The 14,167-nt window shown below is 45.5% G+C and overlaps 1 long non-coding RNA gene across 3 annotated transcripts in view; it reads right to left on the bottom strand.

The window, feature by feature from the left end:
* The window catches only part of LOC107311411 (uncharacterized), a 75,182-nt gene that overhangs the window by 38,245 nt on the left and 22,770 nt on the right, over window positions 1-14,167 (bottom strand). For 2 of the 3 annotated variants that reach the window (XR_014944763.1, XR_014944764.1), the window contains one exon: window positions 7,236-14,157. The exons of the other annotated variant lie outside the window; for it this stretch is intronic. This is a non-coding gene — a long non-coding RNA (uncharacterized LOC107311411). The remainder of the gene's footprint in view (window positions 1-7,235; window positions 14,158-14,167) is intronic. 3 annotated transcript variants of the gene reach the window in all.

Genomic DNA, 14,167 nt, shown 5'->3' with positions numbered 1-14,167 from the left:
CTGTTTAAAAAATAAAAATAAAAATTACAACAACAACAACCAAAAAAAAACCAACAAACCCAACAAAGTCACCCTGCTGGCAGCTGAATGCAGCAGGGATGATGTCATTGGAACAGTTGGAGGAGAAAAGAGAAAAACAAGTCTGTGTGTGCTAATCCTGTTTGCTGCCCTGAAGGGGATGGAAGTCGGCCAAGGCGAGGAGTTCTGGGAAGCCATATAGGGGTGCCAAGCCCGCGCCGCCGCCAGCGCGGGGAACTGACATCTTTGTTCTCTGCAGCTGGGCAGCCCGCCAGCGGCCTCATTTCGGCGCTGCGGCATGATTACACTGGACATCTGCCAGCTGAGCGCTCTGAGCCCCTTTTCTTCCCCGCGAGCTTTTTTTGCCAAACAGCCAGCAGTTGCCATGGCAGTGGAAAGTAAAGCAAAAAATACTAACGCGCACGTATAGATGGAAGGGGAGATAAAACAACAACAACAACAAAGCGGAGGCACGCCTTGCTCCAGATGTGCCACATGTGCAGATATAAAAAGCAAGCAAAGCTATTAGTCAGAGAGCTGGAGATGGAGAGGAAAGGGCAGTCAGAGCTGAGAGGTGACGTGAGGATAAGTGAGGTGTGCCACGGGCACGGCACCAGCACAGCCAGTGGGCAGCGGTGGGCAACCAGGGCTCTCCTCCTTCTTGAGGGAAGGGGGCTTTAAAGGAGAGCAACATGGTGGCACTTTCACTATCGCCTTCTTGCTCTGCTCTCTTTTATGTTGTGTGTGTTGGGGGAAAAAAAAAAAAAAAAAAAAAAAAGAAAAAAAAAAAAGAAAACAGCAGCTGTTTTGAAGATGAGAAAGGGGTTATTTATAAGCTCTGCATAGCGGAGGGAAGCAGGCAGCTGAGATCTGGTTGCTCTACGAGGTGGAAAATCCTGTTTCAGCCCCTGGCCCAGGCCAAGCAGTGCTATTTCAAGCTGTGCCCCAAACGGTTAACGAGCAACCACCCAGCGGTCCCATGTCTATAATGAGTATTTCATTTAAATAGGCGAGTGCTGCCAGGTCCCGACGGGCAGATTTACACGCAGAACAGGAGAGGTGTGGTCCCAGCTCGCTTTCTTTTTCCACCAAGGGAGGCACAGGGTAGTTTCATTTTACAAGGCAGCTATGTACAAAAAGTTCACTGCCCAAAGAGCTGGAGTTCAGCTGACTATTTATAACAGGATTTCTTCTCCCTGTAACCACCCTGAAGGGCCACTGGCAGCAGTGCCTGCAGCCAACCCAAGGAAGCAGACAGGGCTACGGGCACCTACTCTGTCCCATCCTGTTGCATCCTCCTCTCCCAGCACAACTTTCGGCAGCACCATCAGTGGCTCAGCCATGACAGGCTCAGAAGTCACAGGGATGGGGCTCTCACCTGTCTCCTTGCTGTCTTCCTGCATAGCTGCTTTACTACAGTTCACTTGAGTTTCCCATTTGTAAAAATGAGGATGATTTTCCCTACTTATCTCAGAGATGGGCTAAGCGTCTTAAATCATTAATGTCTGCAAAGTGCTTTAATTTCCTCAGATGGAAGCTCTTACTGATGTGCAAAGTATTATTAGGATTATTATTGCTAATAAACAGGAAAGGCGGACCGGTTGTATTTCTTGCTAGGGTTTCAGCCTAGAGCAGAGAGCCTGTTCTGGTTTCTGTTGGGACTAGAGTGGAGGCCTCAGACCTAGCGTTCCAGAAGGATGTTCCCAATTTTGCAGAGAAACTGAGGCTCAGAGTAAGGCACAGACTTCTCCAGGTATTGTGCTGAGCTAAACATGCTGGTGATAACATGTTGACAGTTTGACTAGATGATGTCAGAGGTCTTTTCCAACATTAATGATCCCATGATTCTAAGAAAAAACTTATCCCTCGACAGCACCCCTGCAGAGGGGTGCACCCCCAGGGCCAGAGCTGGCTGAACCAGCCTGGGGCAGCCAGGCATCAGTCACCCAAAAAATCATGCAGGGCAAGTTGTTGGTGACTTTTCTGAGGTTACATCACAAGCTGCAGGTGGCACAGCAGCCACCCACTCCCTGGTGTTCTGGCAGGTATGTGGGATGCTGCAGAAACTCACCTGAGCTCTCGCTGCCTCTCAGCCCCTATCTAAGTGGTAATGCTGGGCCGTGCATTGTTTGATGACAAGTGGATTGTAACCTACCAAAAGCTTTGCCAGCACATTTTAATACATTAGAACCTGTCTGTAAAATAAGAAATTTCAGGGAGGGGGATTAATGTTACTCAGTTCTGTCCAAGTTAATAAAATATGGTGTGAGTTACTGCCAGGCCACTTAATTCATTTTTATTCAGAGCGGCTGGGCAATTTTACTGAGGTTGGCTTGGTGGGAAGCAGAGTCAGCTCTGGCTTTGTCAGCACCTGTGTGTCACCTTCCGAGCTGGCAACAACGGCCATGTCCCCAGGGGGCCCTGAGGGCAATCACAGGGGAGCTCCCTTCAGTAAGGCAGCATGGAATGGTGGCACTGGACAGGGAGTGGCATGGATGGAGCAGGAGGGAGATTGGGCTGGGGCATGTGCTGCAATGGACGGCATCAGAGGAGGCCTGCTTGTGGATGCCATTCCTTCATGCCATACCAGGATGGCGGGGTTGCCACCAGCCCTTCTTCCGCACCTTCACATTTTGCCATCTCACATCACAGCTTCAAGCAGAAGGGATGTTTGCTATGATGCAGCCATGTCTATGACAGTTCCCCATATCCTCAGACTCCTCCAGCTGATTATTTCCCACTTTTTCTCTAGACCTACTTTGATGCCTTTGCTATCTGTATGACAGCACTGAAGACTCACAGGCACTGTGCTGGCTGGCACCAGAAGCAGCACGCAGGGGGACTGCTGCCTGCACTCTGAATCACCACAAGGCTCCACAGCTTTAAATGGGAAGCAGAATACACTGCTGTCTAGATAGACAAATGAAACTTCAACCAGCTCTCTAGCTTTGGAAACAAGCTCTGAATCACTCTGAGGGCAAGGTGCCAGGAGTGGCTCCACTCTAATCCTGGCTCCACTGTTCGCTCACTGTGTGGCCTTCAGAAAAGCTCCTAGGGGTAAACACTGCTCCTTCCTCCTCCTTCCTGCCAGCATCCCCTCTGCCCCAGCTCAGAACAGCACCCCACTGCTGGCTGTGCACTTGGGGGTGGAGGAGAGAAATGCTCCCCTCAGTCTGTCATAGCATGCTCATCAGCCAAACAGGGTTTTTCTGCTTTCTGGTCCTCTACCTCTTCCTGGGCCTCCCATGGACAGTGGTTTGGGTGAGCAAAATCACCAGAGGTGCTGAGTGGGGAGGCTGGCAACTGCCAAATGAGGTTGCACTCAACATCTTCTGAGCTCAGACATGAAGGCCCTGGTGCTGCATTCATAAAAGCCCAGCGTCCTAGGTAAACAGAGCGCATTAATATTTATTTTAAGAAGCTTGGAATCGTGATTTAATACTGGAGAAAGGGCTATTCTTACACTGTGTTAGCAGAGCTTGTTCTAATACAATATTTCCTAACTTCAGACATGGTAACCTAGTAAGCTCCATTACCACGCTAATACTATATAAAAATGATCCTTTATTATAAATCATACCGTACACCAAACAGGATATAAATAGAGCCCCAGTGCGGCATTGGCATGCCTCATATTTCTCTTGGTTCACATTAAATGAGCCACTAAATTACAGTGTCCTTCTTTGTAATATCATCCTCCAAAGCCAAGCATTTTGTGCGTTACACAAGGCTGTTCTAACAAGAGAAATTAGTATGGCTGGTTTAATTCAGCCAGGCCTGCCATGCGTGTTATAGGAAAGGGTGCTAAAACAGGCCAAAATGAGCAATTTCACCGTCCTTTCAAAAACCCCCTCACTCAGAACGTACAGTAAGAGCATGAGCATGCTCAGGGCTGACAAACAGACCGTTCCAGGGAGGGGGTGGATCCTGGTACCCCAAGCCCCTGCAACAGAGAGGTGAGGGCAGAGGCATAGATTTGGGTTGCAGCTTTCTCTGTGTCTCACCTGCTGAAATGGGGAGAGATTTTCCCCGCGGGGACAGCACCTGTTCATAAAGCAGACCAAGCTTCTCTGCCACAGACAGTGCTACAGAAATGCAAATGCTGATTGTACACCAAAACATAAATACAGCACTCATATAGGGGGATCAAGCCCAACACCCATCTCTAACAGAGCTATCTAACCTCACTAGAGAAGAAAACCTTCCCACAGTCCTACTAGCTGTACATACCTTCAGGGACACTTAAAGTAATTCAGGTCAAAAATGTAGGTTGTTTTATTTAGCAGACAAAGCGGTGGGGAAAGGAAGGACAGGGAAGGAGGAAACGGGCTGTTGCAAAAATACACTCCCCACAAAGGGCTTTTCAGGATTTCCCCCCAGATTTAGGCAATGTTTTCCTGCAGGCTCACAAGGCCCAAGCTCTGCTGTAAGGGCTGGGCTGTTGTCGCAGGGCCGGGATGCACTCAGGCAGCCATTTTGGATCGGCTCCCTTAGAGGGGCTGCCTCTCCTCCTGGCTGCAGCCCAGAGGGCACAGCGGGCTGGGGGGAGCAGGCCCAGCACAAAGCTACCCAAACATGGGCTTTCTGCAGAGCATACAGAACTGGAGCAGTTCCAGGAGATTTCATTGCAAATCGTCTGCCACAAGGAGATGCGTTCCTTTATGTGTGTGGAGAGGCTGCAGGCTCTGCTGCCTGTGAGCAGGGCTTGCAAATCAAACCAAGCCGCTAATTTTGAGGCATGGATTTAAAACTGGTCACGCACAAGAGATACACCAGCAGGTACTCCTGAAGTTGTAACCAGTTCAAACAAGGAACTCAGAAACCTGACATCTTCAGTGATTCCCTGGGCAGAGCAGGGCATGACCTGCCTGGTGTGGACTGCAACGCCAGCTCCCATAGAGGCTGGAGAATATCAGCTGGCCCATGACAGTGATGAAGGGCCACAAAGGGAAAATGGGTGGTGTTTGGATCTTGTAATTCAATACAAGACCAACTCTGTCATTTAAGAAACATTTAGTAAAAAAAAAGAAAGAAAAAAAGAAGGAGGGAGGATGACGTTCCATTTGTCACAAGAAGACAGTGATGTCCTTCAGCATCCCTGGTCAAAGGTTAAAATAAAGGACACTGCTATCATAGTTAAGGTGGGGGTGAGCTACATCTTTTACCAGCCTGATTTTCATCTGTTCCTAAAAATCTACATGCAAAAATAGGACGGTAGCTACAGCATTGATAAAGGTAGTCTGGTCTCAGCGTGAAGTTCTGGGTCAGATTTGAAGTAAATCAAATTTAACGCCTTCAAAATAGCAGTCACTAAAGCCTAAGAAGCATTAGTGATTATTTATTTATTTATTTTTGTTGCTTTGCAACCAGAAAGACAAACAGAAGAGAGGAGAAACAGGAGACAGATTAAAACAGCTTTAATTTTAGGACTCTTCTCATCAAGAGGCAATATGTGACACCAAAAATTAGTCCAATTAAAGATGTTTATAACCTAAAGTTGCTTAATTAGCACCTCTAGAAGTTTCCCAGTGTTTTCCTCACCAACTTTCCCTTTCCTGATGAGCACAGTCTGAGCTGTCACAGAGGAGGAGAGGGGTGGCAGGACCTGGTTAGAGGTACTCTGGCTATACCCCCAACCTGGATCGCAGTCCCATGGGAATCCATCATCTTCCAAGCAAACCTCTACTGATGGAGGGGCTTAAAGCGCTTCCAGAATGAAACAGTGGCTGAACAGAGGTTAGGGAAGCAAAGCTAACAACAGGGATAATGCAGTAGGTTTTTGCTGCTGGCACCTTTCTGCAGATGCAAGCCCCCATCCCATAGGGCTTCAGCAAGTGGGCCCCTAATGCACATGCACTAACTGTAGGACTGCTGACACACAGCCTCTACTCCACAAGCAATGATACAAGAATGGGATCCAGTATGCCTTGTCACTCCAGGCTAAGTGACTCTTCCCAGCAGCCAGGGGCTTTCCCCTGGCCCTGCTACTGGTGCTGGCTTTCTCCTTTATGTGATGTTTTCCACTAGCATCATGGCACTGCTCACAAGTGTGAGTCTGGCTGCAGGCTGTTCAACCTGCAGGCAGCACCCACCCATGTCACCCTGGTCCTGGGTTTTCCCCATGTACAGGTAGACGAAGACAACACAAAAGCATTCCTTGCCACTCTCCCCCTCCCATCTATTTTACAGCACTTACAGTTTTACAGACTTAGCAAATCAGAGACAGAATGAGATATGGCTCATTAGGACTGTGTATCCTGCTTCCTGAAACTCAACCCCAAAACGATGCCTTCCTCAGCAGCTACCTGTGCCAGCACAAGAGATGCTTGATTTACACGGGCTGGGAATTGCCAGGGGAGGAGCCCTGCTGAGATCAGTTCCCAGGCTCTGTGCTTCTGTTGCCATGGGAATATATTCGCTGCTTTCAGAGTAGTTTGGGGAGCACAGAGTTCAGGAAAAACAACACAAAGAACAACAGTCTGATCTTCCAGCAACACCAGTTTTAAAGACCTAGAGTGAAAATATCTCATCTTCCTGATGGGATGTCCATCTGTACCAGGAAGAAGAGCTTTGTGGTGTTGTGTTTTTTTTTTTTTGCTAGATCAAATGAAAGGCTCGCTTATCACTCACTTTCTAATATCTTTTGTCTTATACGGATTGCTTCGTGCACATGGGATTTCTGAGTTGTGTTCTGAAGTCTTAAAAGTAATAAATAATGATATACTCATTCATTACCTCTTTCTGTTTATAGGCAGTGCTATATCTACACGAGTTATGGTGCCAGACCATTAGACATCAAAGGCTCCACAGTGCAGGCATCCTACAAAGGAGAAGTCAACACGATTTTTCCAGGAGCTCACTTCACTATTCCAACAATAATAATGACTTGTACTTGGTGCCTTTGATCCAGATTGCCAAAGCTCTTTGTTCTCTGATTGAGAAATTACACATAAAATAGGATTCAATTTGACCATCATCGGCACAGGCTGGGACAGTCAGCCTCTAATAATATTTAGCACCTTAAAAAGCCATCAGTTAATCAAAGAGATATGTAAAGCTCAGGGAATTAAATGCATGATTGCCTAATAGTAGCGAAAGATGCTAACAACGTGAAAAGTGATGTAGGATCTTAAGTAATGCTGAGTGACCAGGACATAACTGCAGTCACACAGTGGCAGAGAGCATCAGTACCCACCTCAGAATACGCATGCACTCACCTGAGCTGGACCATCTCCATTTGATATGCAGTGACCTGCAGCATGGTTCCACCAGGCATTGCTGGTGAAACTTTGGCCCTGGTGGCTGGAAATCCTCCAGGTTGCCTCTACAGGCAAGGGACAAGGGAATGTGGAAGAGAGAATTAAAACTAAGATGACAAGGAGGAACCAAAGATCAATAAAACAAAATGGACCTAAATAAAGTAATTACAGCACAATACATAGGGACTGCAGATCTTTTGTATTACTGCTGAGCCTTCAGATCTCCTGGAAGTTCACGTCTCACCTTGGAAATCACAGCTGTGGCAATACTGACTGGGGAGAATGAAAGGTTACAGTGGCTTCTGACAACCAAGCCCAGGACTGTTGTGTAACCTCACAGCTTTATATTTCCTTTGCATTAATTCTCACCAGTTAGTAACAAATTAGCGCAGTCTGGGCTCAGTGCAAGGATATTAAATAAGAAATCTTGAGAGAAAAGGAATGAGTTGGTTCTCAGTGGAGAGGCAGCCTCCCGTCCTCAAGAAGTCAGAGGGCAGAGACTAAAGACTTTGGCCTTCTTGATAATCACATCATGACAAAGACAGTTCCTTTGGAGGGCTCCTTTGAAATATAAATTAACTTAATCATTTATGATCTTGACAAATAAGTGATAGTAGAGTGTTTTGACTGTGACACAGTCACAGAGGGTAGAGGCTATGTCTATGTCAGCAAATAGAGAAGCATAAGAGCAACACTGGCGAGCCCGCAGTAGGTTTTACTTGCAGGTGGCTCCCACTCAGGGTCACAGCCTGAGCATCCACTGCTATCTGGAGTACCTCAGGTTCTCATGGGGATCTTCTCTCCCAGCACAGTGCCCCCCAAGGGGAGACCAGTTTGTCACACCCTGTGCCTCAAACTGCAACTATCTGGTGCAACCAGGACAACTGTTATTTTCATCTGAACGAAAATGCTAGTGAGAGGCATCTTATCTGTCCAGGCCCCATCCCTTTCACAGCAGCTGATAACCAAACCTGCTCTGCCTTGCCAGCCTCAGCTTCACTCCTGTCCCTCCCTTAAACCATGCTTGTGCACTGGCTGGTTGCAAGGTTTAATCTTTCACAGACAATGAAGAGCAGAAAAGCAGTTTCTGGGATTTGCACAGGAAAGCAAGTATCCAAAGACAGAATAACTGTGGCAAGTGAAGCAAAGTCTGTCTCAGCTGTGCATTACTAAGGATGTGGTCACTGGTTCTAGACCAATGCAAACCTCCACAGCACACACAAACCAAGCAAGAGCCATGCCCTGCAACAGCAGGGTTTTCCTCAAGTATTTGGCTTTGGACCACCGTAAATAACATCATCGCAAATAACAACTATACTTTGAGTTTAAACTAATCAAGCTGCGCTGAAAAAAAACATTTTGCTGTGAGATTTGAGAGATCACCAGTCTGCAGGCCAAACAATAGCTCCTATTTCACTGTATGCTGTTCTTCTCTTCTGGAAGTGGTTAACCTAAAGATGAGACAAACATTATTGTCAATCCTTCTGACTTCCACTTTTGATGATCTTAGCATTCAATCAACGTACTTCTCCCACAAATCCACAGTGCCTCCCAAAGAGCCAAGAGTGCTTGTTGTCCCCTTCTCAGCTGCCAAAACTGCCCAGCTGCCTCCCAATTACCCCGTAACGTGATTCTGTGCCCAACACACAGTCCTGAAGCACACTAAAAATGTAAGGACGTAACATAAAGAACTATCAAATTAAGGAGCACAAGGGGTGCTGAAGAAACTACATTGCTAATTTTCCTGCTTAATTCACTGATTACAGCTATTTTTGATCCCAAACTGCTATTCAATAAAATGCTACACTTGAGAACAGCTGAATGTCAGGAATTCATTGTTTAAGGTCAGCAGAGACCTTTACAATCATCAAGTGTAACCTATTGTGTAAGGGATTCAGGGAACCTTGCCCGCTCGTTTCTGAAGCAGACTGAGGACTTCCCTTTGAGCTGCCATATATCTTTTAGAAAGCCACCTCTTCTTGGCTGGAACACTGAAAGTTCTGGAGGGTCTACCAGGATGTTGGAAAAAGTCATTTCTTTGGTCAGCTATTCTTATACAAGAGGTGCAACTTTTTTCTGGTCTGCACATGTCTTTCTCTGCTTCTAGCCACTGAATTGCTCAGTATGTTTTTCTCTTAATTGAAGTCCCCAGTTAGAAATCTCTTTCCTACCACAGCTTTTTGCTGATATTAAGCAACCTTATAACTCTTAAATTACATAAAAAACGCCAGTGCCCTCAAGTATCTCACCATAGGAAGGGCTTTGTAGACCTCACACACTCTTGCATTTCCCCTCAGAATGTTTTTGTTTAGCCCAGCTTATCTTGGAACTTGGGGGTCTGTGCATAAAGCCCAGCACTTCCCCAAAGATCATCAAACTATTAGAATAGAAAATCAGCATCCTCAGTGGAGGACTGCCTTTGGTAACAGTGTGCTCTTGGATATAAACAGAAGAGATCATGCTCTAATTACTTCATCCTAGCTTTTACTTCAGGTTGACTGGGGTATCAGGGAAAATGCAGAAAGCTACCTTGATGGGGGAAGATAAAAGAAGGCAGAGCATATGTATGGGTAACAGTTCACCTTGCCTCCAGCTGTTACAAATAGGCAAAGGATGGGCCTTATGCTCCTTCCTGGTTTTCTTTCTACCAGCACACAAGTGTGCCTGCCTGGCTGGAAGAGGCTGGCTCCTGCCAGTTGCTCAGAATATTTTCCCCTTCCACTTGGCTGCACAAAGGCAGGCCATCAACATGCAGCTCCTGAAACATCCTGTAACACCACAGAAGCAGGGTCTTTTACTCATACTTGTGGCAAATCCAGCTCTGGTGCCACACACAGTATTGAGGTGGTGAAGAATAGCAAGAAGATGGTAATTAACAGGAGAATAAAAAGCTGAAACACAGACTGGAGGAATAGCACTGGAGGAAGAATGTCCAACTGGCTAGGTGACAAGGAGAAAGGCTTCTGGCTGCCAGACCTGTCCATCCATCCCTGCTTGTAATGCTGACTGATCTCCAAATGTCTTTTATCAAACCTGAAATTGCAAAAGGACCTCATGGTTAAAGCGAGAAATTTGAGTTTCTTCCCCCCAAGTCCCATAGACCAACACAAAGCATCAGGTTGGGTATTGCTGACTCAGCCTTTCTGGGTTGCACTCGTTCTGCAATGGGACTGCCATCATTAGAACAGGCTGAGAGATTTTGTTTTCATAGCTTTTTAACCTTTTCATTCCCAAAACAGTGTTTTTATTTATTCTGGCACCATGAGTGTTTTGAAGAGAGGATTGATTTGGATTTGTTAAAGCATTTTTCCCCCATAATCCCATTAAGTCTGTCACTAATTCTTTCCAGGGCTCCCTTCTGAAGACCTATTTCCTCTTGGATTCATTTGCTTTCTGTGGATTGGGGGAATTAATGAGGCAGATTCCGCTCTCATTTTCATTGCTGTAAGCCCAAAACAACTTTAGCAGTTTTCTGGAACAGACTCAGATTTTACTGGTGTAAATGAGGTCAGAATTTGGCTTGTGGTAGTTAATTCTGCTAGGAGACAAAGAGAAAACAAGAAGCATACACAGGTCAGGAAAGTCTATTTGGAAGTGGGTGAAGCCCACAATTTCATTGAAAGTCTTGTTTTCTACACTTTGCCATTAAGAGGATTTGCTGAGCACCATGGATATTCCCACATAACCCAGCAGACTGGTAAGAGAGATCTCAGGGAAATGAGTTCCAAGACAGTGCTGGGATTTTTTGCAGAAAAAACCACCACAATGGCAAAAGCATGAAGTCGTACCAATGCAAAGGAAGGTTAATAAACAGTTCAAGGTCAGCTTGCCAAGTCATTAAATCTGCAGTGGCCCCACAGACAAGGAGGAAGCCAACAGAAAATCGAGATGTGCAAATGACTAAGGATGGGCACAAAAGTTTGGCAGATACAAGTAGGGATAAAGTTGAGAAAGGCACGGAAAGGAGGCATAAGTAGCATAGAACAGGAGGATTAGCAGAAGAGTATTCTAGCTCTAAAGCAGCAGCCAAAGAATGGGTAAGAAAAGTATTGCTTTGGCTCCACCACAGAGGACCCATGAGAAGGGGCTGGCCTAGGAGGGACCTTCATGAGTCACAGGGCTCCTTATAGAAAAGCTCCCTGTCTGGCTGCAGAAAGGGGAAATGAGGAGCAAAGCAGTTATTATGGCCAGTCAGCTCAATTTCAGTTCCTGGAAACGCACTGGAACAAATAATTAAGCTAACTAATCATCAGCACCTTGGAAACAACAAAGAGGAGAGGAACAGCCAGTGCTGATTTGCCAGGAGCAAATCATATCAAATTGACCTAATTTCATCGTGCAACAGGGCTTGCAGATAGAGGCAAAACAGAAGTCTTACATGTTGACTTTGGTTGGGGCATTGGTACTGCCTCACATCACATTACCAGAAGGGAGCCAAGGAAACGCGACTTCGAAGTCCTTCTGAGGGCAGAAGGCAAAGCTGGTAGGAAAACTGTACTCAGAAAGAAGGCATCATTGGCAAAACATAAGGATAGGTAGGGTTCAACAGGGATCCAGCCTGCTCCCGTTTTTATTAACCACTGGATGATAGAATAACAAGCATCCTTATTAGGTATGCAGATGGCACCAAGCTGAGATGAGCTACAAAGATGTGAGAGAACAGGATTAGAATTAAAAATTATCTTGATATGACAGATGAAAGGTCTGAAAAAACAGGATGTAATTCAATAAGAAGGGAAGCAAACTGTGCTTAGACATAGGTACAATCAGCTGCAGTAGGACAAAATGAGACAACCTGTTGGGCAGATGTGGAGCAGTACAGCAACTCAGAAACCTGAAATAAACAACAACAACAAAAAAGGCCATTTTGTCACACACACAGATATCACTATACCAGGGAGTACTGAGAGGAGCTGAGTCTGTGAAGCACACAGCTGAGCCTTCAGCTTTACCCAGCACTGAAGCAATCTTTATCTTCTCAGGAGAACCCAGAAGTAGGATCAGATGTCTAGGGAATAGGACTTATGATGAAGGGTTTATTCTACAGATGTTGTTTACCCACAGCAAGGAGATTGGGGGAACATAACATTCAACAATGAACATTTCTCCAGAAAAAGTGGGAATAAGATGTTCTCCAAATATATGCACTCTGAGGGAAGCAAGAAACAACAGGCTTGAGTTGCAGCATGAGAGATTAAGGTTAGATGCTTGGGGAAGGCCAAAGTGCATGAACAATAACTGCCTGGGAAAGATGTGAGAGCTGTCTCCTTACAGGCATTTAATAGCAGGCTGAAAACGTCAGGAATATTTCTGAAACCAACCTCTTGAGGTCCTTCCTAGCCACGTTTTTCTCTGATTCTGTGATGAATTATTATTAAATGAATATAAATTACCCCACACAGGGACACTGACATTCAGGCTCAGTGATGAATAGCGATCAACAACAAACTGTCACATTGCAGGGAGACATCCAGTAGGGTTATTACTAGAAACTGGTGTTAGCCTAAGTTTTATTTACCATCTTCTTTAATGATCTAGAAAAAGCATTAGACAGTGCATTTATTAATACTGCAATTGATACTACACTGGGGAGGAGATGCAATCACTGACAAGGAGCAGAATATAACACAAAAGGACAAAAATAATAAATAAATAAAAGAAAGATATGGGGCCTGGGGAGAAAATGACCTACATTGAAGGACACAAAGACTAATATGTCCAGGGAGGACATATTCCAAAATTAAGACACCCTATGGGAGGAGGAGACCCAAATGCAGTGTAAGACTTTGCAGGGTTAGCACACAGGAAATTGGACATGAGTTTACAATTTATCACGTCAACAGAAAAAGTTTCAGGACAATTTTGGGCTGTGTGATATATCCCAGGGCAGAGACACAAGCAACCATCTCATCACTCTTGTGCAATCTTTCCTTCTGGATACTTCCCGTCCAGAGCGGCCGTCAGACTGAAGGAGAAAACTGGCTTAGGGGAGAAAAAAATTATACAAGTACACAGTGGTAAAGTAACACCATGTCACACTTCTGAAGTGTAGATAAACATGTCAGAAAAGGTGCCCTTTCTTCCAGGTACATTTGTGACACTAAAATCAAGCTCTGTATTGATGTAAGATACTTTATCCTAACATTGCTTGTTTCCATTGGTTAAAAGCCAGTTTCAAATTAATATGCCCGTTTATCCATCAGCTTTACCAAGGACAGCCAAGAGGAAAACATTATAGTCCAAAACATCCCAAAGATATTGAGATAAGCGGGCTTTCCTTGCATGAAAAAGGTAGTATTCAAACCAGTGTAAAATTAATAAGAAAAAATAAAAAAAAAATAAAAAGGCAGCTAAAATTCAGGGCAGGATTCCTGAGCACTTTTAATAGCAAGTCACCCGACAGTTTCCTGAGGAGGCAGCAAGCAGCACCTTGTAGCTAAAACTGGCAGAGAAAGAACAAGAGAAAATAAACTGCAGAAAATAGCCCTGCAGCAAGACAAGGATCAGCCCATTCTCCTGGGCTTGTGAGCCAGGATGGAGCTGTGCAAGAGCCAAGGCATCAACCCCAGCACCTGCCTCGGCATTTGCAACCTGATGGACAAGAGCCTGGGGGAAGGCTATTTCCACCACTTGGCTGTGAAAAAATTTAATAGCAGGTTTGCTCTGTGTGACTACTCCAAAACCAATCCTGTGTGACCCCAAACCCTGCCTGCGGCTGTCCCCAAGCAGGATGCAGCAGCAAGCAGAGCATCCAGCGGTGGGTAGACACATGCTGATGGCTGAGCTGCATAACCAAATGGATATGGTGAGCTGGGTCAGTCCAAAGGGGATAAATCAAGAGAAGAGGAGATGCTATTTTCAGGTCTCTGAAGAGGTATTCCTAACAAAAA

This window comes from Coturnix japonica, chromosome 3 (genome assembly GCF_054131305.1).
Source record: "Coturnix japonica strain WE chromosome 3, WE-NBRP24, whole genome shotgun sequence".
NCBI lineage: Eukaryota > Metazoa > Chordata > Aves > Galliformes > Phasianidae > Coturnix > Coturnix japonica.
This window is presented reverse-complemented; position numbering and strand designations above follow the sequence as displayed.